Source organism: Lolium perenne, chromosome 2 (assembly GCF_019359855.2).
Source record: "Lolium perenne isolate Kyuss_39 chromosome 2, Kyuss_2.0, whole genome shotgun sequence".
Classification (NCBI taxonomy): domain Eukaryota; kingdom Viridiplantae; phylum Streptophyta; class Magnoliopsida; order Poales; family Poaceae; genus Lolium; species Lolium perenne.
The window spans coordinates 101,474,790-101,496,558 of record NC_067245.2 but is presented as its reverse complement, the minus strand read 5'-3'; the positions used below and the strand labels follow the sequence as shown (position 1 = coordinate 101,496,558).

Below are 21,769 nucleotides of genomic sequence, written 5' to 3'. Positions count from 1 at the left end.
TTTTGTACCATGTCCATCCTCTTTTTCATCCGCACCACCGTTTCCCATCACCAATAGCCGAGCATGAGTGCCCGCATAAAAATATCGTCCTAACTTCTCAATGAATGTCGCCGCGTGACGCAAAAGGAGGGATGCAACACGAGGACTTCCCACGAGGTCACCCATCCTAGTACTACTCTCGCCCAAGCACGCTTATCTTCTGAGTTCTGTTGGGATCCGGTGCTTTAGTGCTGGTATGATCGCATCCGACATGTTATGCACTCATTTTCCCTTATGCTTGCTCCTCCCGCTCATTGTCTGCTCTCTATTTTGTACCATGTCCATCCTCTTTTTCATCCGCACCACCGTTTCCCATCACCAATAGCCGAGCACGAGTGCCCGCAAAAAAATATCGTCCTAACTTCACCATGAATGTCGCCGCGTGACGCAAAAAAGGAGGGATGCAACACGAGGACTTCCTAGGAGGTCACCCATCCTAGTACTACTCTCGCCCAAGCACGCTTAACTTCGGAGTTCGATGGGATCCGGTGCTTTAGTGCTGGTATGATCGCATCCGACATGTTATGCACTCATTTTCCCTTATGCTTGCTCCTCCCGCTCTTTGTCTGCTCTATTTTGTACCATGTCCATCCTCTTTTTCATCCGCACCACCATTTCCCATCACCAATAGCCGAGCACGAGTGCCCGCAAAAAATATCGTCCTAACTTCACCATGAATGTCGCCGCGTGACGCAAAAAAGGAGGGATGCAACACGAGGACTTCCCAGGAGGTCACCCATCCTAGTACTACTCTCGCGCAAGCACGCTTAACTTCGGAGTTCTCATGGGATCCGGTGCTTTAGTGTTGGTATGATCGCATCCAACATGTTATGCACTCATTTTCCCTTATGCTTGCTCCTCCCGCTCTTTGTCTGCTCTATTTTGTACCATGTCCATCCTCTTTTTCATCCGCACCACCGTTTCCCATCACCAATAGCCGAGCACGAGTGCCCGCAAAAAAATATCGTCCTAACTTCACCATGAATGTCGCCGCGTGATGCAAAAAAGGAGGGATGCAACACGAGGACTTCCCAGGAGGTCACCCATCCTAGTACTACTCTCGCCCAAGCACGCTTAACTTCGGAGTTCTGATGGGATCCGGTGCTTTAGTGCTGGTATGATCGCATCCGACATGTTATGCACTCATTTTCCCTTATGCTTGCTCCTCCCGCTCTTTGTCTGCTCTATTTTGTACCATGTCCATCCTCTTTTTCATCCGCACCACCGTTTCCCATCACCAATAGCCGAGCACGAGTGCCCGCAAAAAATATCGTCCTAACTTCACCATGAATGTCGCCGCGTGACGCAAAAAAGGAGGGATGCAACACGAGGACTTCCCAGGAGGTCACCCATCCTAGTACTACTCTCGCCCAAGCACGCTTAACTTCGGAGTTCTGATGGGATCCGGTGCTTTAGTGCTGGTATGATCGCATCCGACATGTTATGCACTCATTTTCCCTTATGCTTGCTCCTCCCGCTCTTTGTCTGCTTTTTTTTTGTACCATGTCCATCCTCTTTTTCATCCGCACCACCGTTTCCCATCACCAATAGCCGAGCACGAGTGCCCCCAAAAAAATATCGTCCTAACTTCACCATGAATGTCGCCGCGTGACGCAAAAAAGGAGGGATGCAACACGAGGACTTCCCAGGAGGTCACCCATCCTAGTACTACTCTCGCCCAAGCACGCTTAACTTCGGAGTTCTGATGGGATCCGGTGCTTTAGTGCTGGTATGATCGCATCCGACATGTTATGCACTCATTTTCCCTTATGCTTGCTCCTCCCGCTCTTTGTCTGCTCTATTTTGTACCATGTCCATCCTCTTTTTCATCCGCACCACCGTTTCCCATCACCAATAGCCGAGCATGAGTGCCCGCAAAAAAATATCGTCCTAACTTCACCATGAATGTCGCCGCGTGACGCAAAAAAGGAGGGATGCAACACGAGGACTTCCCAGGTGGTCACCCATCCTAGTACTACTCTCGCCCAAGCACGCTTAACTTCGGAGTTCTGATGGGATCCGGTGCTTTAGTGCTGGTATGATCGCATCCGACATGTTATGCACTCATTTTCCCTTATGCTTGCTCCTCCCGCTCATTGTCTGCTCTCTATTTTGTACCATGTCCATCCTCTTTTTCATCCGCACCACCGTTTCCCATCACCAATAGCCGAGCACGAGTGCCCGCAAAAAATATCGTCCTAACTTCACCATGAATGTCGCCGCGTGACGCAAAAAAGGAGGGATGCAACACGAGGACTTCCCAGGAGGTCACCCATCCTAGTACTACTCTCGCCCAAGCACGCTTAACTTCGGAGTTCTGATGGGATCCGGTGCTTTAGTGCTGGTATGATCGCATCCGACATGTTATGCACTCATTTTCCCTTATGCTTGCTCCTCCCGCTCATTGTCTGCTCTCTATTTTGTACCATGTCCATCCTCTTTTTCATCCGCACCACCGTTTCCCATCACCAATAGCCGAGCACGAGTGCCCGCAAAAAAATATCGTCCTAACTTCACCATGAATGTCGCCGCGTGACGCAAAAAAGGAGGGATGCAACACGAGGACTTCCCAGGAGGTCACCCATCCTAGTACTACTCTCGCGCAAGCACGCTTAACTTCGGAGTTCTCTGGGATCCGGTGCTTTAGTGCTGGTATGATCGCATCCGACATGTTATGCACTCATTTTCCCTTATGCTTGCTCCTCCCGCTCTTTGTCTGCTCTATTTTGTACCATGTCCATCCTCTTTTTCATCCGCACCACCGTTTCCCATCACCAATAGCCGAGCACGAGTGCCCGCAAAAAATATCGTCCTAACTTCACCATGAATGTCGCCGCGTGACGCAAAAAGGAGGGATGCAACACGAGGACTTCCCAGTGAGGTCACCCATCCTAGTACTACTCTCGCCCAAGCACGCTTAACTTCGGAGTTCGATGGGATCCGGTGCTTTAGTGCTGGTATGATCGCATCCGACATGTTATGCACTCATTTTCCCTTATGCTTGCTCCTCCCGCTCTTTGTCTCGCTTCTATTTTGTACCATGTACATCCTCTTTTTCATCCGCACCACCGTTTCCCATCACCAATAGCCGAGCACGAGTGCCCGCAAAAAAATATCGTCCTAACTTCACCATGAATGTCGCCGCGTGACGCAAAAAAGGAGGGATGCAACACGAGGACTTCCCAGGAGGTCACCCATCCTAGTACTACTCTCACCCAAGCACGCTTAACTTCGAAGTTCTGATGGGATCCGGTGCTTTAGTGCTGGTATGATCGCATCCGACATGTTATGCACTCATTTTCCCTTATGCTTGCTCCTCCCGCTCTTTGTCTGCTCTCTATTTTGTACCATGTCCATCCTCTTTTTCATCCGCACCACCGTTTCCCATCACCAATAGCCGAGCACGAGTGCCCGCAAAAAAATATCGTCCTAACTTCACCATGAATGTCGCCGCGTGACGCAAAAAGGAGGGATGCAACACGAGGACTTCCCAGGAGGGCCCCCAGCCTAGTACTACTCTCGCCCAAGCACGCTTATCTTCGGAGTTCGATGGGATCCGGTGCTTTAGTGCTGGTATGATCGCATCCGACATGTTATGCACTCATTTTCCCTTATGCTTGCTCCTCCCGCTCTTTGTCTCGCTTCTATTTTGTACCATGTCCATCCTCTTTTTCATCCGCACCACCGTTTCCCATCACAATAGCCGAGCACGAGTGCCCGCAAAAAAATACCGTCCTAACTTCACCATGAATGTCGCCGCGTGACGCAAAAAAGGAGGGATGCAACACGAGGACTTCCCAGGAGGTCACCCATCCTAGTACTACTCTCGCCCAAGCACGCTTAACTTCGGAGTTCTGATGGGATCCGGTGCTTTAGTGCTGGTATGATCGCATCCGACATGTTATGCACTCATTTTCCCTTATGCTTGCTCCTCCCGCTCTTTGTCCGCTTCTATTTTGTACCATGTCCATCCTCTTTTTCATCCGCACCACCGTTTCCCATCACCAATAGCCGAGCACGAGTGCCCGCAAAAAAATATCGTCCTAACTTCACCATGAATGTCGCCGCGTGACGCAAAAAAGGAGGGATGCAACACGAGGACTTCCCAGAGGTCACCCATCCTAGTACTACTCTCGCCCAAGCACGCTTAACTTCGGAGTTCGATGGGATCCGGTGCTTTAGTGCTGGTATGATCGCATCCGACATGTTATGCACTCATTTTCCCTTATGCTTGCTCCTCCCGCTCTTTGTCTGCTCTATTTTGTACCATGTCCATCCTCTTTTTCATCCGCACCACCGTTTCCCATCACCAATAGCCGAGCACGAGTGCCCGCAAAAAAATATCGTCCTAACTTCACCATGAATGTCGCCGCGTGACGCAAAATAGGAGGGATGCAACACGAGGACTTCCTGTGAGGTCATCCATCCTAGTACTACTCTCGCCCAAGCACGCTTAACTTCGGAGTTCTGATGGGATCCGGTGCTTTAGTGCTGGTATGATCGCATCCGACATGTTATGCACTCATTTTCCCTTATGCTTGATCCTCCCGCTCTTTGTCTGCTCTATTTTGTACCATGTCCATCCTCTTTTTCATCCGCACCACCGTTTCCCATCACCAATAGCCGAGCACGAGTGCCCGCAAAAAAATATCGTCCTAACTTCACCATGAATGTCGCCGCGTGACGCAAAAAAGGAGGGATGCAACACGAGGACTTCCCAGGAGGTCATCCATCCTAGTACTACTCTCGCCCAAGCACGCTTAACTTCGGAGTTCTGATGGGATCCGGTGCTTTAGTGCTGGTATGATCGCATCCGACATGTTATGCACTCATTTTCCCTTATGCTTGCTCCTCCCGCTCTTTGTCTGCCCTATTTTGTACCATGTCCATCCTCTTTTTCATCCGCACCACCGTTTCCCATCACCAATAGCCGAGCATGAGTGCCCGCAAAAAAATATCGTCCTAACTTCACCATGAATGTCGCCGCGTGACGCAAAAAAGGAGGGATGCAACACGAGGACTTCCCAGGTGGTCACCCATCCTAGTACTACTCTCGCCCAAGCACGCTTAACTTCGGAGTTCTGATGGGATCCGGTGCTTTAGTGCTGGTATGATCGCATCCGACATGTTATGCACTCATTTTCCCTTATGCTTGCTCCTCCCGCTCATTGTCTGCTCTCTATTTTGTACCATGTCCATCCTCTTTTTCATCCGTACCACCGTTTCCCATCACCAATAGCCGAGCACGAGTGCCCGCAAAAAAATATCGTCCTAACTTCACCATGAATGTCGCCGCGTGACGCAAAAAAGGAGGGATGCAACACGAGGACTTCCCAGGAGGTCACCCATCCTAATACTACTCTCGCCCAAGCACGCTTAACTTCGGAGTTCTGATGGGATCCGGTGCTTTAGTGCTGGTATGATCGCATCCGACTTGTTATGCACTCATTTTCCCTTATGCTTGCTCCTCCCGCTCTTTGTCTGCTCTATTTTGTACCATGTCCATCCTCTTTTTCATCCGCACCACCGTTTCCCATCACAATAGCCGAGCACGAGTGCCCGCAAAAAAATATCGTCCTAACTTCACCATGAATGTCGCCGCGTGACGCAAAAAAGGAGGGATGCAACACGAGGACTTCCCAGGAGGTCACCCATCCTAGTACTACTCTCGCGCAAGCACGCTTAACTTCGGAGTTCTCATGGGATCCGGTGCTTTAGTGCTGGTATGATCGCATCCGACATGTTATGCACTCATTTTCCCTTATGCTTGCTCCTCCCGCTCTTTGTCTGCTCTATTTTGTACCATGTCCATCCTCTTTTTCATCCGCACCACCGTTTCCCATCACCAATAGCCGAGCACGAGTGCCCGCAAAAAAATATCGTCCTAACTTCACCATGAATGTCGCCGCGTGATGCAAAAAAGGAGGGATGCAACACGAGGACTTCCCAGGAGGTCACCCATCCTAGTACTACTCTCGCCCAAGCACGCTTAACTTCGGAGTTCTGATGGGATCCGGTGCTTTAGTGCTGGTATGATCGCATCCGACATGTTATGCACTCATTTTCCCTTATGCTTGCTCCTCCCGCTCTTTGTCTGCTCTATTTTGTACCATGTCCATCCTCTTTTTCATCCGCACCACCGTTTCCCATCACCAATAGCCGAGCACAAGTGCCCGCAAAAAAATATCGTCCTAACTTCACCATGAATGTCGCCGCGTGACGCAAAAAAGGAGGGATGCAACACGAGGACTTCCCAGGAGGTCACCCATCCTAGTACTACTCTCGCCCAAGCACGCTTAACTTCGAAGTTCTGATGGGATCCGGTGTTTTAGTGCTGGTATGATCGCATCCGACATGTTATGCACTCATTTTCCCTTATGCTTGCTCCTCCCGCTCATTGTCTGCTCTCTATTTTGTACCATGTCCATCCTCTTTTTCATCCGTACCACCGTTTCCCATCACCAATAGCCGAGCACGAGTGCCCGCAAAAAAATATCGTCCTAACTTCACCATGAATGTCGCCGCGTGACGCAAAAAAGGAGGGATGCAACACGAGGACTTCCCAGGAGGTCACCCATCCTAGTACTACTCTCGCCCAAGCACGCTTAACTTCGGAGTTCTGATGGGATCCGGTGCTTTAGTGCTGGTATGATCGCATCCGACATGTTATGCACTCATTTTCCCTTATGCTTGCTCCTCCCGCTCTTTGTCTGCTCTATTTTGTACCATGTCCATCCTCTTTTTCATCCGCACCACCGTTTCCCATCACAATAGCCGAGCACGAGTGCCCGCAAAAAAATATCGTCCTAACTTCACCATGAATGTCGCCGCGTGACGCAAAAAAGGAGGGATGCAACACGAGGACTTCCCAGGAGGTCACCCATCCTAGTACTACTCTCGCAAGCACGCTTAACTCTGGAGTTCTTATGGGATCCGGTGCTTTAGTGCTGGTATGATCGCATCCGACATGTTATGCACTCATTTTCCCTTATGCTTGCTCCTCCCGCTCTTTGTCTGCTCTATTTTGTACCATGTCCATCCTCTTTTTTATCCGCACCACCGTTTCCCATCACCAATAGCCGAGCACGAGTGCCCGCAAAAAAATATCGTCCTAACTTCACCATGAATGTCGCCGCGTGACGCAAAAAAGGAGGGATGCAACACAAGGACTTCCCAGGAGGTCACCCATCCTAGTACTACTCTCGCCCAAGCACGCTTAACTTCGGAGTTCTGATGGGATCCGGTGCTTTAGTGCTGGTATGATCGCATCCAACATGTTATGCACTCATTTTCCCTTATGCTTGCTCCTCCCGCTCTTTGTCTGCTCTATTTTGTACCATGTCCATCCTCTTTTTCATCCGCACCACCGTTTCCCATCACCAATAGCCGAGCACGAGTGCCCGCAAAAAAATATTGTCCTAACTTCACCATGAATGTCGCCGCGTGACGCAAAAAAGGAGGGATGCAACACGAGGACTTCCCAGGAGGTCACCCATCCTAGTACTACTCTCGCCCAAGCATGCTTAACTTCGGAGTTCTGATAGGATCCGGTGCTTTAGTGCTTGTATGATCGCATCCGACATGTTATGCACTCATTTTCCCTTATGCTTGCTCCTCCCGCTCTTTGTCTGCTCTATTTTGTACCATGTCCATCCTCTTTTTCATCCGCACCACCGTTTCCCATCACCAATAGCCGAGCACGAGTGCCCGCATAAAAATATCGTCCTAACTTCACCATGAATGTCGCCGCGTGACGCAAAAAAGGAGGGATGCAACACGAGGACTTCCCAGGAGGTCACCCATCCTAGTACTACTCTCGCCCAAGCACGCTTAACTTAGGAGTTCTGATGGGATCCGGTGCTTTAGTGCTGGTATGATCGCATCCAACATCTTATGCACTCATTTTCCCTTATGCTTGCTCCTCCCGCTCTTTGTCTGCTCTATTTTGTACCATGTCCATCCTCTTTTTCATCCGCACCACCGTTTCCCATCACCAATAGCCGAGCACGAGTGCCCGCAAAAAAATATCGTCCTAACTTCACCATGAATGTCGCCGCGTGACGCAAAAAGGAGGGATGCAACACGAGGACTTCCCAGGAGGTCACCCATCCTAGTACTACTCTCGCCCAAGCACGCTTAACTTCGGAGTTCTGATGGGATCCGGTGCTTTAGTGCTGGTATGATCGCATCCAACATGTTATCCACTCATTTTCCCTTATGCTGGCTCCTCCCGCTCTTTGTCTGCTCTATTTTGTACCATGTCCATCCTCTTTTTCATCCGCACCACCGTTTCCCATCACCAATGGCCGAGCACGAGTGCCCGCAAAAAAATATCGTCCTAACTTCACCATGAATGTCGCCGCGTGACGCAAAAAAGGAGGGATGCAACACGAGGACTTCCCAGGAGGTCACCCATCCTAGTACTACTCTCGCCCAAGCACGCTTAACTTCGGAGTTCTGATGGGATCCGGTGCTTTAGTGCTAGTATGATCGCATCCGACATTTTATGCACTCATTTTCCCTTATGCTTGCTCCTCCCGCTCTTTGTCTGCTCTATTTTGTACCATGTCCATCCTCTTTTTCATCCGCACCACCGTTTCCCATCACCAATAGCCGAGCACGAGTGCCCGCAAAAAAATATCGTCCTAACTTCACCATGAATGTCGCCGCGTGACGCAAAAAAGGAGGGATGCAACACGAGGACTTCCCAGGAGGTCACCCATCCTAGTACTACTCTCGCCCAAGCACGCTTAACTTCGGATTTCTGATGGGATCCGGTGCTTTAGTGCTGGTATGATCGCATCCGACATGTTATGCACTCATTTTCCCTTATGCTTGCTCCTCCCGCTCTTTGTCTGCTCTATTTTGTACCATGTCCATCTTCTTTTTCATCCGCACCACCGTTTCCCATCACCAATAGCCGAGCACGAGTGCCCGCAAAAAAATATCGTCCTAACTTCACCATGAATGTCGCCGCGTGACGCAAAAAAGGGGGGATGCAACACGAGGACTTCCCAGGAGGTCACCCATCCTAGTACTACTCTCGCCCAAGCACGCTTAACCCGGAGTTCTGATGGGATCCGGTGCTTTAGTGCTGGTATGATCGCATCCGACATGTTATGCACTCATTTTCCCTTATGCTTGCTCCTCCCGCTCTTTGTCTGCTCTATTTTGTACCATGTCCATCCTCTTTTTCATCCGCACCATCGTTTCCCATCACCAATAGCCGAGCACGAGTGCCCGCAAAAAAATATCGTCCTAACTTCACCATGAATGTCGCCGCGTGACGCAAAAAGGAGGGATGCAACACGAGGACTTCCCAGGAGGTCACCCATCCTAGTACTACTCTCGCCCAAGCACGCTTAACTTTGGAGTTCTGATGGGATCCGGTGCTTTAGTGCTGGTATGATCGCATCCAACATGTTATGCACTCATTTACCCTTATACTTGCTCCTCCCGCTCTTTGTCTGCTCTATTTTGTACCATGTCCATCCTCTTTTTCATCCGCACCACCGTTTCCCATCACCAATAGCCGAGCACGAGTGCCCGCAAAAAATATCGTCCTAACTTCACCATGAATGTCGCCGCGTGACGCAAAAAATGAGGGATGCAACACGAGGACTTCCCAGGAGGTCACCCATCCTAGTACTACTCTCGCCCAAGCACGCTTAACCGGAGTTCTGATGGGATCCGGTGCTTTAGTGCTGGTATGATCGCATCCAACATGTTATGCACTCATTTTCCCTTATGCTTGCTCCTCCCGCTCTTTGTCTGCTCTATTTTGTACCATGTCCATCCTCTTTTTCATCCGCACCACCGTTTCCCATCACCAATGGCCGAGCACGAGTGCCCGCAAAAAAATATCGTCCTAACTTCACCATGAATGTCGCCGCGTGACGCAAAAAGGAGGGATGCAACACGAGGACTTCCCAGGAGGTCACCCATCCTAGTACTACTCTCGCCCAAGCACGCTTAACTTCGGAGTTCTGATGGGATCCGGTGCTTTAGTGCTGGTATGATCGCATCCGACATGTTATGCACTCATTTTCCCTTATGCTTGCTCCTCCCGCTCTTTGTCTGCTCTATTTTGTACCATGTCCATCCTCTTTTTCATCCGCACCACCGTTTCCCATCACCAATAGCCGAGCACGAGTGCCCGCAAAAAAATATCGTCCTAACTTCACCATGAATGTCGTCGCGTGACGCAAAAAAGGAGGGATGCAACACGAGGACTTCCCAGGAGGTCACCCATCCTAGTACTACTCTCGCCCAAGCACGCTTAACTTCGGATTTCTGATGGCAACCGGTTCTATAGACCTCGAAAGATCGCATACGACATGTTATGCACTCATTTTCCCTTATGCTTGCTCCTCCCGCTCTTTGTCTGCTCTATTTTGTACCATGTCCATCTTCTTTTTCATCCGCACCACCGTTTCCCATCACCAATAGCCGAGCACGAGTGCCCGCAAAAAATATCGTCCTAACATCACCAAGAATGTAGCCGCGTGACGCAAAAAGGAGGGATGCAACACGAGGACTTCCCAGAGGTCACCCATCCTAGTACTACTCTCGCCCAAGCACGCTTAACTTCGGAGTTCTGATGGGATCCGGTGCTTTAGTGCTGGTATGATCGCATCCGACATGTTATGCACTCATTTTCCCTTATGCTTGCTCCTCCCGCTCTTTGTCTGCTCTATTTTGTACCATGTCCATCCTCTTTTTCATCCGCACCATCGTTTCCCATCACCAATAGCCGAGCACGAGTGCCCGCAAAAAAATATCGTCCTAACTTCACCATGAATGTCGCCGCGTGACGCAAAATAGGAGGGATGCAACACGAGGACTTCCCAGGAGGTCACCCATCCTAGTACTACTCTCGCCCAAGCACGCTTAACTTCGGAGTTCTGATGGGATCCGGTGCTTGATCTTTGGTATGATCGCATCCGACATGTTATGCACTCATTTTCCCTTATGCTTGCTCCTCCCGCTCTTTGTCTGCTCTATTTTGTACCATGTCCATCCTCTTTTTCATCCGCACCACCGTTTCCCATCACCAATAGCCGAGCACGAGTGCCCGCAAAAAAATATCGTCCTAACTTCACCATGAATGTCGCCGCGTGACGCAAAAAAGGCGGGATGCAACACGAAGACTTCCCGGGCGGTCACCCATCCTAGTACTACTCTCGCCCAAGCACGCTTAACTTCGGATTTCGATGGGATCCGGTGCTTTAGTGCCGGTATGATCGCATCCGACATGTTATGCACTCATTTTCCCTTATGCTTGCTCCTCCCGCTCTTTGTCCGCTTCTATTTTGTACCATGTCCATCTTCTTTTTCATCCGCACCACCGTTTCCCATCACCAATAGCCGAGCACGAGTGCCCGCAAAAAAATATCGTCCTAACTTCACCATGAATGTCGCCGCGTGACGCAAAAAAGGGGGGATACAACACGAGGACTTCCCAGGAGGTCACCCATCCTAGTACTACTCTCGCCCAAGCACGCTTAACTTCGGAGTTCTGATGGGATCCGGTGCTTTAGTGCTGGTATGATCGCATCCGACATGTTATGCACTCATTTTCCCTTATGCTTGCTCCTCCCGCTCTTTGTCTGCTCTATTTTGTACCATGTCCATCCTCTTTTTCATCCGCACCATCGTTTCCCATCACCAATAGCCGAGCACGAGTGCCCGCAAAAAAATATCGTCCTAACTTCACCATGAATGTCGCCGCGTGACGCAAAAAAGGAGGGATGCAACACGAGGACTTCCCAGGAGGTCACCCATCCTAGTACTACTCTCGCCCAAGCACGCTTAACTTTGGAGTTCTGATGGGATCCGGTGCTTTAGTGCTGGTATGATCGCATCCAACATGTTATGCACTCATTTACCCTTATACTTGCTCCTCCCGCTCTTTGTCTGCTCTATTTTGTACCATGTCCATCCTCTTTTTCATCCGCACCACCGTTTCCCATCACCAATAGCCGAGCACGAGTGCCCGCAAAAAAATATCGTCCTAACTTCACCATGAATGTCGCCGCGTGACGCAAAAAAGGAGGGATGCAACACGAGGACTTCCCAGGAGGTCACCCATCCTAGTACTACTCTCGCCCAAGCACGCTTAACTTCGGAGTTCTGATGGGATCCGGTGCTTTAGTGCTGGTATGATCGCATCCAACATGTTATGCACTCATTTTCCCTTATGCTTGCTCCTCCCGCTCTTTGTCGCTTCTATTTTGTACCCTGTCCATCCTCTTTTCCATCCGCACCCCCGTTTCCCATCACCAATGGCCGAGCACGAGTGCCCGCCCAAGATGCTCGTCCTAACTTCACCATGAATGTCGCCGCGTGACGCAAAAAAGGAGGGATGCAACACGAGGACTTCCCAGGAGGTCACCCATCCTAGTACTACTCTCGCCCAAGCACGCTTAACTTCGGAGTTCGATGGGATCCGGTGCTTGAGTCTTGGTATGATCGCATCCGACATGTTATGCACTCATTTTCCCTTATGCTTGCTCCTCCCGCTCTTTGTCTGCTCTATTTTGTACCATGTCCATCCTCTTTTTCATCCGCACCTCCGTTTCCCATCACCAATAGCCGAGCACGAGTGCCCGCAAAAAAATATCGTCCTAACTTCACCATGAATGTCGCCGCGTGACGCAAAAAAGGAGGGATACAACACGAGGACTTCCCAGGAGGTCACCCATCCTAGTACTACTCTCGCCCAAGCACGCTTAACTTCGGAGTTCTGATGGGATCCGGTGCTTTAGTGCTGGTATGATCGCATCCGACATGTTATGCACTCATTTTCCCTTATGCTTGCTCCTCCCGCTCTTTGTCTGCTCTATTTTGTACCATGTCCATCTTCTTTTTCATCCGCACCACCGTTTCCCATCACCAATAGCCGAGCACGAGTGCCCGCAAAAAATATCGTCCTAACTTCACCATGAATGTCGCCGCGTGACGCAAAAAGGAGGGATGCAACACGAGGACTTCCAGTGAGGTCACCCATCCTAGTACTACTCTCGCCCAAGCACGCTTAACTTCGGAGTTCTGATGGGATCCGGTGCTTTAGTGCTGGTATGATCGCATCCGACATGTTATGCACTCATTTTCCCTTATGCTTGCTCCTCCCGCTCTTTGTCTGCTCTATTTTGTACCATGTCCATCCTCTTTTTCATCCGCACCATCGTTTCCCATCACCAATAGCCGAGCACGAGTGCCCGCAAAAAAATATCGTCCTAACTTCACCATGAATGTCGCCGCGTGACGCAAAAAAGGAGGGATGCAACACGAGGACTTCCCAGGAGGTCACCCATCCTAGTACTACTCTCGCCCAAGCACGCTTAACTTTGGAGTTCTGATGGGATCCGGTGCTTTAGTGCTGGTATGATCGCATCCAACATGTTATGCACTCATTTACCCTTATACTTGCTCCTCCCGCTCTTTGTCTGCTCTATTTTGTACCATGTCCATCCTCTTTTTCATCCGCACCACCGTTTCCCATCACCAATAGCCGAGCACGAGTGCCCGCAAAAAAATATCGTCCTAACTTCACCATGAATATCGCCGCGTGACGCAAAAAAGGAGGGATGCAACACGAGGACTTGATTGGAGGTCACCCATCCTAGTACTACTCTCGCCCAAGCACGCTTAACTTCGGAGTTCTGATGGGATCCGGTGCTTTAGTGCTGGTATGATCGCATCCAACATGTTATGCACTCATTTTCCCTTATGCTGGCTCCTCCCGCTCTTTGTCTGCTCTATTTTGTACCATGTCCATCCTCTTTTTCATCCGCACCACCGTTTCCCATCACCAATGGCCGAGCACGAGTGCCCGCAAAAAAATATCGTCCTAACTTCACCATGAATGTCGCCGCGTGACGCAAAAAGGAGGGATGCAACACGAGGACTTCCCAGGAGGTCACCCATCCTAGTACTCCATGTCCATCATCTTTTTCATCCGCACCACCGTTTCCCATCACCAATAGCCGAGCACGAGTGCCCGCAAAAAAATATCGTCCTAACTTCACCATGAATGTCGCCGCGTGACGCAAAAAAGGAGGGATGCAACACGAGGACTTCCTGTGAGGTCACCCATCCTAGTACTACTCTCGCCCAAGCACGCTTAACTTCGGAGTTCTGATGGGATCCGGTGCTTTAGTGCTGGTATGATCGCATCCGACATGTTATGCACACATTTTCCCTTATGCTTGCTCCTCCCGCTCTTTGTCTGCTCTATTTTGTACCATGTCCATCCTCTTTTTCATCCGCACCACCGTTTCCCATCACCAATAGCCGAGCACGAGTGCCCGCAAAAAAATATCGTCCTAACTTCACCATGAATGTCGCCGCGTGACGCAAAAAAGGAGGGATGCAACACGAGGACTTCCCAGGAGGTCACCCATCCTAGTACTACTCTCGCCCAAGCATACTTAACTTCGGATTTCTGATGGGATCCGGTGCTTTAGTGCTGGTATGATCGCATCCGACATGTTATGCACTCATTTTCCCTTATGCTTGCTCCTCCCGCTCTTTGTCTGCTCTATTTTGTACCATGTCCATCCTCTTTTTCATCCGCACCACCGTTTCCCATCACCAATAGCCGAGCACGAGTGCCCGCAAAAAAATATCGTCCTAACTTCACCATGAATGTCGCCGCGTGACGCAAAAAAGGAGGGATGCAACACGAGGACTTCCCAGGAGGTCACCCATCCTAGTACTACTCTCGCCCAAGCACGCTTAACTTCGGAGTTCTGATGGGATCCGGTGCTTTAGTGCTGGTATGATCGCATCCGACATGTTATGCACTCATTTTCCCTTATGCTTGCTCCTCCCGCTCTTTGTCTGCTCTATTTTGTACCATGTCCATCCTCTTTTTCATCCGCACCACCGTTTCCCATCACCAATAGCCGAGCACGAGTGCCCGCAAAAAAATATCGTCCTAACTTCACCATGAATGTCGCCGCGTGACGCAAAAAGGAGGGATGCAACACGAGGACTTCCCAGGAGGTCACCCATCCTAGTACTCCATGTCCATCCTCTTTTTCATCCGCACCACCGTTTCCCATCACCAATAGCCAAAAACGAGTGCCCGCAAAAAAATATCGTCCTAACTTCACCATGAATGTCGCCGCGTGACGCAAAAAAGGAGGGATACAACACGAGGACTTCCCAGGAGGTCACCCATCCTAGTACTACTCTCGCCCAAGCACGCTTAACTTTGGAGTTCTGATGGGATCCGGTGCTTTAGTGCTGGTATGATCGCATCCGACATGTTATGCACTCATTTTCCCTTATGCTTGGTCCTCCCGCTCTTTGTCTGCTCTATTTTGTACCATGCCCATCCTCTTTTTCATCCGCATCACCGTTTCCCATCACCAATAGCCGAGCACGAGTGCGCGCAAAAAAATATCGTCCTAACTTCACCATGAAGGTCGCCGCGTGACGCAAAAAAGGAGGGATGCAACACGAGGACTTCCCAGGAGGTCACCAATCCTAGTACTACTCTCGCCCAAGCACGCTTAACTTCGGAGTTCTGATGGGATCCGATGCTTTAGTGCTGGTATGATCGCATCCGACATGTTATGCACTCATTTTCCCTTATGCTTGCTCCCCCCGCTCTTTGTCTGCTCTATTTTGTACCATGTCCATCCTCTTTTTCATCCGCACCACCGTTTCCCATCACCAATGGCCGAGCACGAGTGCCCGCAAAAAAATATCGTCCTAACTTCACCATGAATGTCGCCGCGTGACGCAAAAACGGAGGGATGCAACACGAGGACTTCCTAGGAGGTCACCCATCCTAGTACTACTCTCGCCCAAGCACGCTTAACTTCGAAGTTCTGATGGGATCTGTTGCTTTAGTGCTGGTATGATCGCATCCGACATGTTATGCACTCATTTTCCCTTATGCTTGCTCCTCCCGCTCTTTGTCTGCTCTATTTTGTACCATGTCCATCCTCTTTTTCATCCGCACCACCGTTTCCCATCACCAATAGCCGAGCACGAGTGCCCGCAAAACAATATCGTCCTAACTTCACCATGAATGTCGCCGCGTGACGCAAAAAAGGAGGGATGCAACACGAGGACTTCCCAGGAGGTCACCCATCCTAGTACTACTCTCGCCCAAGCACGCTTAACTTCGGAGTTCTGATGGGATCCGGTGCTTTAGTGCTGGTATGATCGCATCAGACATGTTATGCACTCATTTTCCCTTATGCTTGCTCCTCCCGCTCTTTGTCTGCTCTATTTTGTACCATGTCCATCCTCTTTTTCATCCGCACCACCGTTTCCCATCACCAATAGCCGAGCACGAGTGCCCGCAAAAAAATATCGTCCTAACTTCACCATGAATGTCGCCGCGTGACGCAAAAAAGGAGGGATGCAACACGAGGACTTTCCAGGAGGTCACCCATCCTAGTACTACTCTCGCCCAAGCACGCTTAACTTCGGAGTTCTAATGGGATCCGGTGCTTTAGTGCTGGTATGATCGCATCCGACATGTTATGCACTCATTTTCCCTTATGCTTGCTCCTCCCGCTCTTTGTCTGCTCTATTTTGTACCATGTCCATCCTCTTTTTCATCCGCACCACCGTTTCCCATCACCAATAGCCGAGCATGAGTGCCCGCATAAAAATATCGTCCTAACTTCACCATGAATGTCGCCGCGTGACGCAAAAAAGGAGGGATGCAACACGAGGACTTCCCAGGAGGTCACCCATCCTAGTACTACTCTCGCCCAAGCACGCTTAACTTCGGAGTTCTGATGGGATCCGATGCTTTAGTGCTGGTATGATCGCATCCGACATGTTATGCACTCATTTTCCCTTATGCTTGCTCCTCCCGCTCTTTGTCTGCTCTATTTCGTACCATGTCCATCCTTTTTTTCATCCGCACCACCGCTTCCCATCACCAATAGCCGAGCACGAGTGCCCGCAAAAAAATATCGTCCTAACTTCACCATGAATGTCGCCGCGTGACGCAAAAAAGGAGGGATGCAACACGAGGACTTCCCAGGAGGTCACCCATCCTAGTACTACTCTCGCCCAAGCACGCTTAACTTCGAAGTTCTGATGGGATCCGTTGCTTTAGTGCTGGTATGATCGCATCCGACATGTTATGCACTCATTTTCCTTATGCTTGCTCCTCCCGCTCTTTGTCTGCTCTATTTTGTACCATGTCCATCCTCTTTTTCATCCGCACCACCGTTTCCCATCACCAATAGCCGAGCACGAGTGCCCGCAAAAAAATATCGTCCTAACTTCACCTTGAATGTCGCCGCGTGACGCAAAAAAGGAGGGATGCAACACGAGGACTTCCCAGGAGGTCACCCATCCTAGTACTACTCTCGCCCAAGCACGCTTAACTTTAGAGTTCTGATGGGATCCGGTGCTTTAGTGCTGGTATGATCGCATCCAGCATGTTATGCACTCATTTTCCCTTATACTTGCTCCCCCCGCTCTTTGTCTGCTCTATTTTGTACCATGTCCATCCTCTTTTTCATCCGCACCACCGTTTCCCATCACCAATAGCCGAGCACGAGTGCCCGCAAAAAAATATCGTCCTAACTTCACCATGAATGTCGCCGCGTGACGCAAAAAGGAGGGATGCAACACGAGGACTTCCCAGGAGGTCACCCATCCTAGTACTCCATGTCCATCCTCTTTTTCATCCGCACCACCGTTTCCCATCACCAATAGCCGAGCACGAGTGCCCGCAAAAAAATATCGTCCTAACTTCACCATGAATGTCGCCGCGTGACGCAAAAAAGGAGGGATGCAACACGAGGACTTCCCATGCTTTAGTGCTGGTATGATCGCATCCGACATGTTATGCACTCATTTTCCCTTATGCTTGCTCCTCCCGCTCTTTGTCTGCTCTATTTTGTACCATGTCCATCCTCTTTTTCATCCGCATCACCGTTTCCCATCACCAATAGCCGAGCACGAGTGCGCGCAAAAAAATATCGTCCTAACTTCACCATGAATGTCGCCGCGTGACGCAAAAAAGGAGGGATGCAACACGAGGACTTCCCAGGAGGTCACCCATCCTAGTACTACTCTCGCCCAAGCACGCTTAACTTCGGAGTTCTGATGGGATCCGATGCTTTAGTGCTGGTATGATCGCATCCGACATGTTATGCACTCATTTTCCCTTATGCTTGCTCCTCCCGCTCTTTGTCTGCTCTATTTCGTACCATGTCCATCCTCTTTTTCATCCGCACCACCGTTTCCCATCACCAATAGCCGAGCACGAGTGCCCGCAAAAAAATATCGTCCTAACTTCACCATGAATGTCACCGCGTGACGCAAAAAAGGAGGGATGCAACACGAGGACTTCCCAGGAGGTCACCCATCCTAGTACTACTCTCGCCCAAGCACGCTTAACTTCGGAGTTCTGATGGGATCCGTTGCTTTAGTGCTGGTATGATCGCATCCGACATGTTATGCACTCATTTTCCCTTATGCTTGCTCCTCCCGCTCTTTGTCTGCTCTATTTTGTACCATGTCCATCCTCTTTTTCATCCGCACCACCGTTTCCCATCACCAATAGCCGAGCACGAGTGCCCGCAAAAAAATATCGTCCTAACTTCACCATGAATGTCGCCGCGTGACGCAAAAAGGAGGGATGCAACACGAGGACTTCCCAGGAGGTCACCCATCCTAGTACTACTCTCGCCCAAGCACGCTTAACTTTGGAGTTCTGATGGGATCCGGTGCTTTAGTGCTGGTATGATCGCATCCAACATGTTATGCACTCATTTTCCCTTATACTTGCTCCTCCCGCTCTTTGTCTGCTCTATTTTGTACCATGTCCATCCTCTTTTTCATCCGCACCACCGTTTCCCATCACCAATAGCCGAGCACGAGTGCCCGCAAAATAATATCGTCCTAACTTCACCATGAATGTCGCCGCGTGACGCAAAAAAGGAGGGATGCAACACGAGGACTTCCCAGGAGGTCACTGATGGCGTGTATTTCACACGTTCGTTGGGCAACCCCAAGAGGAAGGTATGATGCGCACAGCAGCAAGTTTTCCCTCAGAAAGAAACCAAGGTTTATCGAACCAGGAGGAGCCAAGAAGCACGTTGAAGGTTGATGGCGGCGGGATGTAGTGCGGCGCAACACCAGGGATTCCGGCGCCAACGTGGAACCTGCACAACACAACCAAAGTACTTTGCCCCAACGAAACAGTGAGGTTGTCAATCTCACCGGCTTGCTGTAACAAAGGATTAACCGTATTGTGTGGAAGATGATTGTTTGCGAAAAAACAAAGAGAACTGTATTGCAGTAGATTGTATTTCAGTATAGAGAATTGGACCGGGGTCCACAGTTCACTAGAGGTGTCTCTCCCATAAGACAAGCAGCATGTTGGGTGAACAAATTACAGTTGGGCAATTGACAAATAAAGAGAGCATGACCATGCACATACATATCATGATGAGTATAGTGAGATTTAATTGGGCATTACGACAAAGTACATAGACCGTCATCCAACTGCATCTATGCCTAAAAAGTCCACCTTCAGGTTATCATCCGAACCCCCTCCGGTATTAAGTTGCTAACAACAGACAATTGCATTAAGTATGGTGCGTAATGTAACTAGTGACTACATCCTTGAACATAGCACTAATGTTTTATCCCTAGTGGCAACAAAGACAACACAACCTTAGAACTTTCTGTCACCGTCCTGTGTGTCAATGCGGGCATGAACCCACTATCGAGCATAAGTACTCCCTCTTGGAGTTACAAGCATCTACTTGGCCAGAGCATCTACTAGTAACGGAGAGCATGCAAGATCATAAACAACACATAGATATAACTTTGATAATCAACATAACAAGTATTCTCTATTCATCGGATCCCAACAAACGCAACATATAGAATTACAGATAGATGATCTTGATCATGTTAGGCAGCTCACAAGATCCGACAATGATAGCACAATGGGGAGAAGACAACCATCTAGCTACTGCTATGGACCCATAGTCCAGGGGTAGACTACTCACACATCACACCGGAGGCGACCATGGCGGCGTAGAGTCCTCCGGGAGATGATTCCCCTCTCCGGCAGGGTGCCGGAGGCGATCTCTGGATCCCCGAAATGGGATCGGCGGCGGCGGCGTCTCTCGGAAGGTTTTCCGTATCGTGGCTCTCAGATGCTGGGGGTTTCGTCACGGAGACTTTTTATAGGCGGAAGGGCAGGTCAAGAGGCGGCACGGGGCCCCACACCACGGGGCCGCGCGGCCAAGGGGGCCGCGCCGGCCTATGGTGTGGCCCTCCGTGGCCCCTCTTCGTCTCTCCTTCGGACTTACGGAAGCTTCGTGAGAAAATAGGCCCCCGGGCTTTGATTTCGTCCAATTCCGAGAATATTTCCTTACTAGGATTTCTGAAACCAAAAACAGCAGAAAACAAAGAATCGGCACTTCGGCATCTTGTTAATAGGTTAGTTCCAGAAAATGCACGAATATGACATAAAGTGTGCATAAAACATGTAGATAACATCAATAATGTGGCATGGAACATAAGAAATTATCGATACGTCGGAGACGTATCAGCATCCCCAAGCTTAGTTCTGCTCGTCCCGAGCGAGGTAAAACGATAACACGGATAATTTCGGAGTGACATGCCATCATAATCTTGATCATACTATTTGTAAAGCATATGTAGTGAATGCAGCGATCAAAACAATGTATATGTCATGAGTAAACAAGTGAATCATATAGCAAAGACTTTTCATGAATAGCACTTCAAGACAAGCATCAATAAGTCTTGCATAAGAGTTAACTCATAAAGCAATAATTCAAAGTAAAGGCATTGAAGCAACACAAAAGAAGATTAAGTTTCAGCGGTTGCTTTCAACTTGTAACATGTATATCTCATGGATATTGTCAACGTAGAGTAATATAATAAGTGCAATAAGCAAGTATGTAGGAATCAATGCACAATTCACACAAGTGTTTGCTTCTTGAGGTGGAGAGAAATAGGTGAACTGACTCAACATTGAAAGTAAAAGAATGGTCCTCCATAGAGGAAAAGCATCGATTGCTATATTTGTGCTAGAGCTTTGATTTTGAAAACATGAAACAATTTTGTCAACGGTAGTAATAAAGCATATGCATCATGTAAATTATATCTTATAAGTTGCAAGCCTCATGCATAGTGTACTAATAGTGCCCGCACCTTGTCCTAATTAGCTTGGACTACCGGATCATCACAATGCATTGTTTTTACCAAGTGTCACAAAGGGGTACCTCTATGCCGCTTTGTACAAAGGTCTAAGGAGAAAGCTCGCATTGGATTTCTCGCTATTGATTATTCTTCAACTTAGACATCCATACCGGGACAACATAGACAACAGATAATGGACTCCTCTTTTATGCATAAGCATATAACAACAATTAATAATTTTCTCATTTGAGATTTGAGGATTGTTGTCCAAAATCAAACTTCCACCATGGAGCATGGCTTTAGTTAGCGGCCCAATGTTCTTCTCTAACATATGCATGCTTAACCATATGGTGGTAGATCTCTCTTACTTCAGACAAGACGGACATGCATAGCAACTCACATGAAATTCAACAATGAAAAGTTGATGGCGTCCCCAGTGAACATGGTTATCGCACAACAAGCAACTTAATAAGAGATAAAGTGCATAATTACATATTTAATACCACAATAGTTTTTAAGCTATTTGTCCCATGAGCTATATATTGCAAAGGTGAATGAT

General features: G+C 49.3%; 58 non-coding genes and 1 pseudogene across 58 annotated transcripts; all 59 read right to left on the bottom strand.

Moving 5' to 3' along the window:
- Nucleotides 1-128: 128 nt before the first annotated feature.
- Nucleotides 129-247, bottom strand: LOC139836551 (5S ribosomal RNA). Its single transcript, XR_011753256.1, has one exon. It is a non-coding gene; the product is annotated as a 5S ribosomal RNA (ribosomal RNA).
- A 190-nt stretch (nt 248-437) lies between these two features.
- Nucleotides 438-555, bottom strand: LOC139836423 (5S ribosomal RNA). Its single transcript, XR_011753125.1, has one exon. It is a non-coding gene; the product is annotated as a 5S ribosomal RNA (ribosomal RNA).
- Nucleotides 556-742: 187 nt separating this feature from the next.
- LOC139836657 (5S ribosomal RNA) lies at nt 743-861 on the bottom strand. The gene has a single exon (XR_011753363.1). It is a non-coding gene; the product is annotated as a 5S ribosomal RNA (ribosomal RNA).
- Nucleotides 862-1,049: 188 nt separating this feature from the next.
- Nucleotides 1,050-1,168, bottom strand: LOC139836840 (5S ribosomal RNA). The gene has a single exon (XR_011753556.1). It is a non-coding gene; the product is annotated as a 5S ribosomal RNA (ribosomal RNA).
- Nucleotides 1,169-1,355: 187 nt separating this feature from the next.
- Nucleotides 1,356-1,474, bottom strand: LOC139836835 (5S ribosomal RNA). Its single transcript, XR_011753551.1, has one exon. It is a non-coding gene; the product is annotated as a 5S ribosomal RNA (ribosomal RNA).
- A 189-nt stretch (nt 1,475-1,663) lies between these two features.
- Nucleotides 1,664-1,782, bottom strand: LOC139836827 (5S ribosomal RNA). The gene has a single exon (XR_011753543.1). It is a non-coding gene; the product is annotated as a 5S ribosomal RNA (ribosomal RNA).
- A 188-nt stretch (nt 1,783-1,970) lies between these two features.
- On the bottom strand, nt 1,971-2,089 carry LOC139837268 (5S ribosomal RNA). The gene has a single exon (XR_011753759.1). It is a non-coding gene; the product is annotated as a 5S ribosomal RNA (ribosomal RNA).
- Nucleotides 2,090-2,278: 189 nt separating this feature from the next.
- On the bottom strand, nt 2,279-2,397 carry LOC139836819 (5S ribosomal RNA). Its single transcript, XR_011753535.1, has one exon. It is a non-coding gene; the product is annotated as a 5S ribosomal RNA (ribosomal RNA).
- Nucleotides 2,398-2,587: 190 nt separating this feature from the next.
- LOC139836723 (5S ribosomal RNA) lies at nt 2,588-2,705 on the bottom strand. The gene has a single exon (XR_011753435.1). It is a non-coding gene; the product is annotated as a 5S ribosomal RNA (ribosomal RNA).
- A 186-nt stretch (nt 2,706-2,891) lies between these two features.
- LOC139836668 (5S ribosomal RNA) lies at nt 2,892-3,010 on the bottom strand. Its single transcript, XR_011753377.1, has one exon. It is a non-coding gene; the product is annotated as a 5S ribosomal RNA (ribosomal RNA).
- A 190-nt stretch (nt 3,011-3,200) lies between these two features.
- Nucleotides 3,201-3,319, bottom strand: LOC139836383 (5S ribosomal RNA). The gene has a single exon (XR_011753081.1). It is a non-coding gene; the product is annotated as a 5S ribosomal RNA (ribosomal RNA).
- Nucleotides 3,320-3,508: 189 nt separating this feature from the next.
- LOC139836705 (5S ribosomal RNA) lies at nt 3,509-3,626 on the bottom strand. Its single transcript, XR_011753417.1, has one exon. It is a non-coding gene; the product is annotated as a 5S ribosomal RNA (ribosomal RNA).
- A 189-nt stretch (nt 3,627-3,815) lies between these two features.
- On the bottom strand, nt 3,816-3,934 carry LOC139836812 (5S ribosomal RNA). The gene has a single exon (XR_011753528.1). It is a non-coding gene; the product is annotated as a 5S ribosomal RNA (ribosomal RNA).
- A 189-nt stretch (nt 3,935-4,123) lies between these two features.
- On the bottom strand, nt 4,124-4,240 carry LOC139836561 (5S ribosomal RNA). Its single transcript, XR_011753265.1, has one exon. It is a non-coding gene; the product is annotated as a 5S ribosomal RNA (ribosomal RNA).
- A 188-nt stretch (nt 4,241-4,428) lies between these two features.
- LOC139836396 (5S ribosomal RNA) lies at nt 4,429-4,547 on the bottom strand. The gene has a single exon (XR_011753095.1). It is a non-coding gene; the product is annotated as a 5S ribosomal RNA (ribosomal RNA).
- Nucleotides 4,548-4,735: 188 nt separating this feature from the next.
- LOC139837382 (5S ribosomal RNA) lies at nt 4,736-4,854 on the bottom strand. Its single transcript, XR_011753875.1, has one exon. It is a non-coding gene; the product is annotated as a 5S ribosomal RNA (ribosomal RNA).
- A 188-nt stretch (nt 4,855-5,042) lies between these two features.
- LOC139837264 (5S ribosomal RNA) lies at nt 5,043-5,161 on the bottom strand. Its single transcript, XR_011753755.1, has one exon. It is a non-coding gene; the product is annotated as a 5S ribosomal RNA (ribosomal RNA).
- Nucleotides 5,162-5,351: 190 nt separating this feature from the next.
- On the bottom strand, nt 5,352-5,470 carry LOC139837403 (5S ribosomal RNA). Its single transcript, XR_011753896.1, has one exon. It is a non-coding gene; the product is annotated as a 5S ribosomal RNA (ribosomal RNA).
- Nucleotides 5,471-5,657: 187 nt separating this feature from the next.
- LOC139836429 (5S ribosomal RNA) lies at nt 5,658-5,776 on the bottom strand. Its single transcript, XR_011753131.1, has one exon. It is a non-coding gene; the product is annotated as a 5S ribosomal RNA (ribosomal RNA).
- A 188-nt stretch (nt 5,777-5,964) lies between these two features.
- LOC139836803 (5S ribosomal RNA) lies at nt 5,965-6,083 on the bottom strand. Its single transcript, XR_011753519.1, has one exon. It is a non-coding gene; the product is annotated as a 5S ribosomal RNA (ribosomal RNA).
- A 188-nt stretch (nt 6,084-6,271) lies between these two features.
- On the bottom strand, nt 6,272-6,390 carry LOC139837423 (5S ribosomal RNA). Its single transcript, XR_011753916.1, has one exon. It is a non-coding gene; the product is annotated as a 5S ribosomal RNA (ribosomal RNA).
- A 190-nt stretch (nt 6,391-6,580) lies between these two features.
- LOC139836799 (5S ribosomal RNA) lies at nt 6,581-6,699 on the bottom strand. Its single transcript, XR_011753514.1, has one exon. It is a non-coding gene; the product is annotated as a 5S ribosomal RNA (ribosomal RNA).
- Nucleotides 6,700-6,886: 187 nt separating this feature from the next.
- On the bottom strand, nt 6,887-7,003 carry LOC139836836 (5S ribosomal RNA). Its single transcript, XR_011753552.1, has one exon. It is a non-coding gene; the product is annotated as a 5S ribosomal RNA (ribosomal RNA).
- Nucleotides 7,004-7,191: 188 nt separating this feature from the next.
- LOC139837340 (5S ribosomal RNA) lies at nt 7,192-7,310 on the bottom strand. The gene has a single exon (XR_011753832.1). It is a non-coding gene; the product is annotated as a 5S ribosomal RNA (ribosomal RNA).
- A 188-nt stretch (nt 7,311-7,498) lies between these two features.
- Nucleotides 7,499-7,617, bottom strand: LOC139836650 (5S ribosomal RNA). Its single transcript, XR_011753355.1, has one exon. It is a non-coding gene; the product is annotated as a 5S ribosomal RNA (ribosomal RNA).
- A 188-nt stretch (nt 7,618-7,805) lies between these two features.
- Nucleotides 7,806-7,924, bottom strand: LOC139836241 (5S ribosomal RNA). The gene has a single exon (XR_011752939.1). It is a non-coding gene; the product is annotated as a 5S ribosomal RNA (ribosomal RNA).
- Nucleotides 7,925-8,111: 187 nt separating this feature from the next.
- On the bottom strand, nt 8,112-8,230 carry LOC139836791 (5S ribosomal RNA). The gene has a single exon (XR_011753506.1). It is a non-coding gene; the product is annotated as a 5S ribosomal RNA (ribosomal RNA).
- A 188-nt stretch (nt 8,231-8,418) lies between these two features.
- Nucleotides 8,419-8,537, bottom strand: LOC139837369 (5S ribosomal RNA). The gene has a single exon (XR_011753861.1). It is a non-coding gene; the product is annotated as a 5S ribosomal RNA (ribosomal RNA).
- Nucleotides 8,538-8,725: 188 nt separating this feature from the next.
- LOC139836214 (5S ribosomal RNA) lies at nt 8,726-8,844 on the bottom strand. The gene has a single exon (XR_011752912.1). It is a non-coding gene; the product is annotated as a 5S ribosomal RNA (ribosomal RNA).
- A 188-nt stretch (nt 8,845-9,032) lies between these two features.
- LOC139836527 (5S ribosomal RNA) lies at nt 9,033-9,150 on the bottom strand. The gene has a single exon (XR_011753232.1). It is a non-coding gene; the product is annotated as a 5S ribosomal RNA (ribosomal RNA).
- A 187-nt stretch (nt 9,151-9,337) lies between these two features.
- On the bottom strand, nt 9,338-9,456 carry LOC139837392 (5S ribosomal RNA). The gene has a single exon (XR_011753885.1). It is a non-coding gene; the product is annotated as a 5S ribosomal RNA (ribosomal RNA).
- A 187-nt stretch (nt 9,457-9,643) lies between these two features.
- LOC139836502 (5S ribosomal RNA) lies at nt 9,644-9,760 on the bottom strand. Its single transcript, XR_011753206.1, has one exon. It is a non-coding gene; the product is annotated as a 5S ribosomal RNA (ribosomal RNA).
- Nucleotides 9,761-9,947: 187 nt separating this feature from the next.
- On the bottom strand, nt 9,948-10,066 carry LOC139836784 (5S ribosomal RNA). The gene has a single exon (XR_011753499.1). It is a non-coding gene; the product is annotated as a 5S ribosomal RNA (ribosomal RNA).
- Nucleotides 10,067-10,254: 188 nt separating this feature from the next.
- Nucleotides 10,255-10,373, bottom strand: LOC139837136 (5S ribosomal RNA; annotated as a pseudogene).
- A 186-nt stretch (nt 10,374-10,559) lies between these two features.
- Nucleotides 10,560-10,677, bottom strand: LOC139836339 (5S ribosomal RNA). The gene has a single exon (XR_011753037.1). It is a non-coding gene; the product is annotated as a 5S ribosomal RNA (ribosomal RNA).
- Nucleotides 10,678-10,865: 188 nt separating this feature from the next.
- Nucleotides 10,866-10,984, bottom strand: LOC139836713 (5S ribosomal RNA). Its single transcript, XR_011753425.1, has one exon. It is a non-coding gene; the product is annotated as a 5S ribosomal RNA (ribosomal RNA).
- Nucleotides 10,985-11,172: 188 nt separating this feature from the next.
- On the bottom strand, nt 11,173-11,290 carry LOC139836710 (5S ribosomal RNA). The gene has a single exon (XR_011753422.1). It is a non-coding gene; the product is annotated as a 5S ribosomal RNA (ribosomal RNA).
- Nucleotides 11,291-11,479: 189 nt separating this feature from the next.
- LOC139837399 (5S ribosomal RNA) lies at nt 11,480-11,598 on the bottom strand. Its single transcript, XR_011753892.1, has one exon. It is a non-coding gene; the product is annotated as a 5S ribosomal RNA (ribosomal RNA).
- A 188-nt stretch (nt 11,599-11,786) lies between these two features.
- LOC139837391 (5S ribosomal RNA) lies at nt 11,787-11,905 on the bottom strand. Its single transcript, XR_011753884.1, has one exon. It is a non-coding gene; the product is annotated as a 5S ribosomal RNA (ribosomal RNA).
- A 188-nt stretch (nt 11,906-12,093) lies between these two features.
- Nucleotides 12,094-12,212, bottom strand: LOC139836779 (5S ribosomal RNA). The gene has a single exon (XR_011753491.1). It is a non-coding gene; the product is annotated as a 5S ribosomal RNA (ribosomal RNA).
- A 188-nt stretch (nt 12,213-12,400) lies between these two features.
- Nucleotides 12,401-12,518, bottom strand: LOC139836714 (5S ribosomal RNA). The gene has a single exon (XR_011753426.1). It is a non-coding gene; the product is annotated as a 5S ribosomal RNA (ribosomal RNA).
- Nucleotides 12,519-12,706: 188 nt separating this feature from the next.
- LOC139837397 (5S ribosomal RNA) lies at nt 12,707-12,825 on the bottom strand. The gene has a single exon (XR_011753890.1). It is a non-coding gene; the product is annotated as a 5S ribosomal RNA (ribosomal RNA).
- Nucleotides 12,826-13,011: 186 nt separating this feature from the next.
- Nucleotides 13,012-13,130, bottom strand: LOC139836257 (5S ribosomal RNA). Its single transcript, XR_011752955.1, has one exon. It is a non-coding gene; the product is annotated as a 5S ribosomal RNA (ribosomal RNA).
- A 188-nt stretch (nt 13,131-13,318) lies between these two features.
- Nucleotides 13,319-13,437, bottom strand: LOC139837390 (5S ribosomal RNA). Its single transcript, XR_011753883.1, has one exon. It is a non-coding gene; the product is annotated as a 5S ribosomal RNA (ribosomal RNA).
- Nucleotides 13,438-13,625: 188 nt separating this feature from the next.
- LOC139836646 (5S ribosomal RNA) lies at nt 13,626-13,744 on the bottom strand. Its single transcript, XR_011753350.1, has one exon. It is a non-coding gene; the product is annotated as a 5S ribosomal RNA (ribosomal RNA).
- A 356-nt stretch (nt 13,745-14,100) lies between these two features.
- On the bottom strand, nt 14,101-14,219 carry LOC139836231 (5S ribosomal RNA). The gene has a single exon (XR_011752929.1). It is a non-coding gene; the product is annotated as a 5S ribosomal RNA (ribosomal RNA).
- Nucleotides 14,220-14,407: 188 nt separating this feature from the next.
- LOC139836447 (5S ribosomal RNA) lies at nt 14,408-14,526 on the bottom strand. The gene has a single exon (XR_011753151.1). It is a non-coding gene; the product is annotated as a 5S ribosomal RNA (ribosomal RNA).
- Nucleotides 14,527-14,714: 188 nt separating this feature from the next.
- LOC139836772 (5S ribosomal RNA) lies at nt 14,715-14,833 on the bottom strand. Its single transcript, XR_011753484.1, has one exon. It is a non-coding gene; the product is annotated as a 5S ribosomal RNA (ribosomal RNA).
- A 356-nt stretch (nt 14,834-15,189) lies between these two features.
- Nucleotides 15,190-15,308, bottom strand: LOC139836300 (5S ribosomal RNA). The gene has a single exon (XR_011752998.1). It is a non-coding gene; the product is annotated as a 5S ribosomal RNA (ribosomal RNA).
- Nucleotides 15,309-15,496: 188 nt separating this feature from the next.
- LOC139836443 (5S ribosomal RNA) lies at nt 15,497-15,615 on the bottom strand. The gene has a single exon (XR_011753146.1). It is a non-coding gene; the product is annotated as a 5S ribosomal RNA (ribosomal RNA).
- Nucleotides 15,616-15,803: 188 nt separating this feature from the next.
- On the bottom strand, nt 15,804-15,922 carry LOC139836642 (5S ribosomal RNA). The gene has a single exon (XR_011753346.1). It is a non-coding gene; the product is annotated as a 5S ribosomal RNA (ribosomal RNA).
- A 188-nt stretch (nt 15,923-16,110) lies between these two features.
- On the bottom strand, nt 16,111-16,229 carry LOC139837368 (5S ribosomal RNA). The gene has a single exon (XR_011753860.1). It is a non-coding gene; the product is annotated as a 5S ribosomal RNA (ribosomal RNA).
- Nucleotides 16,230-16,417: 188 nt separating this feature from the next.
- LOC139836245 (5S ribosomal RNA) lies at nt 16,418-16,536 on the bottom strand. The gene has a single exon (XR_011752943.1). It is a non-coding gene; the product is annotated as a 5S ribosomal RNA (ribosomal RNA).
- A 188-nt stretch (nt 16,537-16,724) lies between these two features.
- LOC139837414 (5S ribosomal RNA) lies at nt 16,725-16,843 on the bottom strand. Its single transcript, XR_011753907.1, has one exon. It is a non-coding gene; the product is annotated as a 5S ribosomal RNA (ribosomal RNA).
- A 188-nt stretch (nt 16,844-17,031) lies between these two features.
- LOC139836398 (5S ribosomal RNA) lies at nt 17,032-17,150 on the bottom strand. Its single transcript, XR_011753096.1, has one exon. It is a non-coding gene; the product is annotated as a 5S ribosomal RNA (ribosomal RNA).
- Nucleotides 17,151-17,337: 187 nt separating this feature from the next.
- Nucleotides 17,338-17,456, bottom strand: LOC139836286 (5S ribosomal RNA). Its single transcript, XR_011752983.1, has one exon. It is a non-coding gene; the product is annotated as a 5S ribosomal RNA (ribosomal RNA).
- A 595-nt stretch (nt 17,457-18,051) lies between these two features.
- On the bottom strand, nt 18,052-18,170 carry LOC139837413 (5S ribosomal RNA). The gene has a single exon (XR_011753906.1). It is a non-coding gene; the product is annotated as a 5S ribosomal RNA (ribosomal RNA).
- Nucleotides 18,171-18,358: 188 nt separating this feature from the next.
- Nucleotides 18,359-18,477, bottom strand: LOC139837441 (5S ribosomal RNA). The gene has a single exon (XR_011753934.1). It is a non-coding gene; the product is annotated as a 5S ribosomal RNA (ribosomal RNA).
- Nucleotides 18,478-18,664: 187 nt separating this feature from the next.
- LOC139837389 (5S ribosomal RNA) lies at nt 18,665-18,783 on the bottom strand. Its single transcript, XR_011753882.1, has one exon. It is a non-coding gene; the product is annotated as a 5S ribosomal RNA (ribosomal RNA).
- Between the last annotated feature and the right edge of the window lie 2,986 nt (nt 18,784-21,769).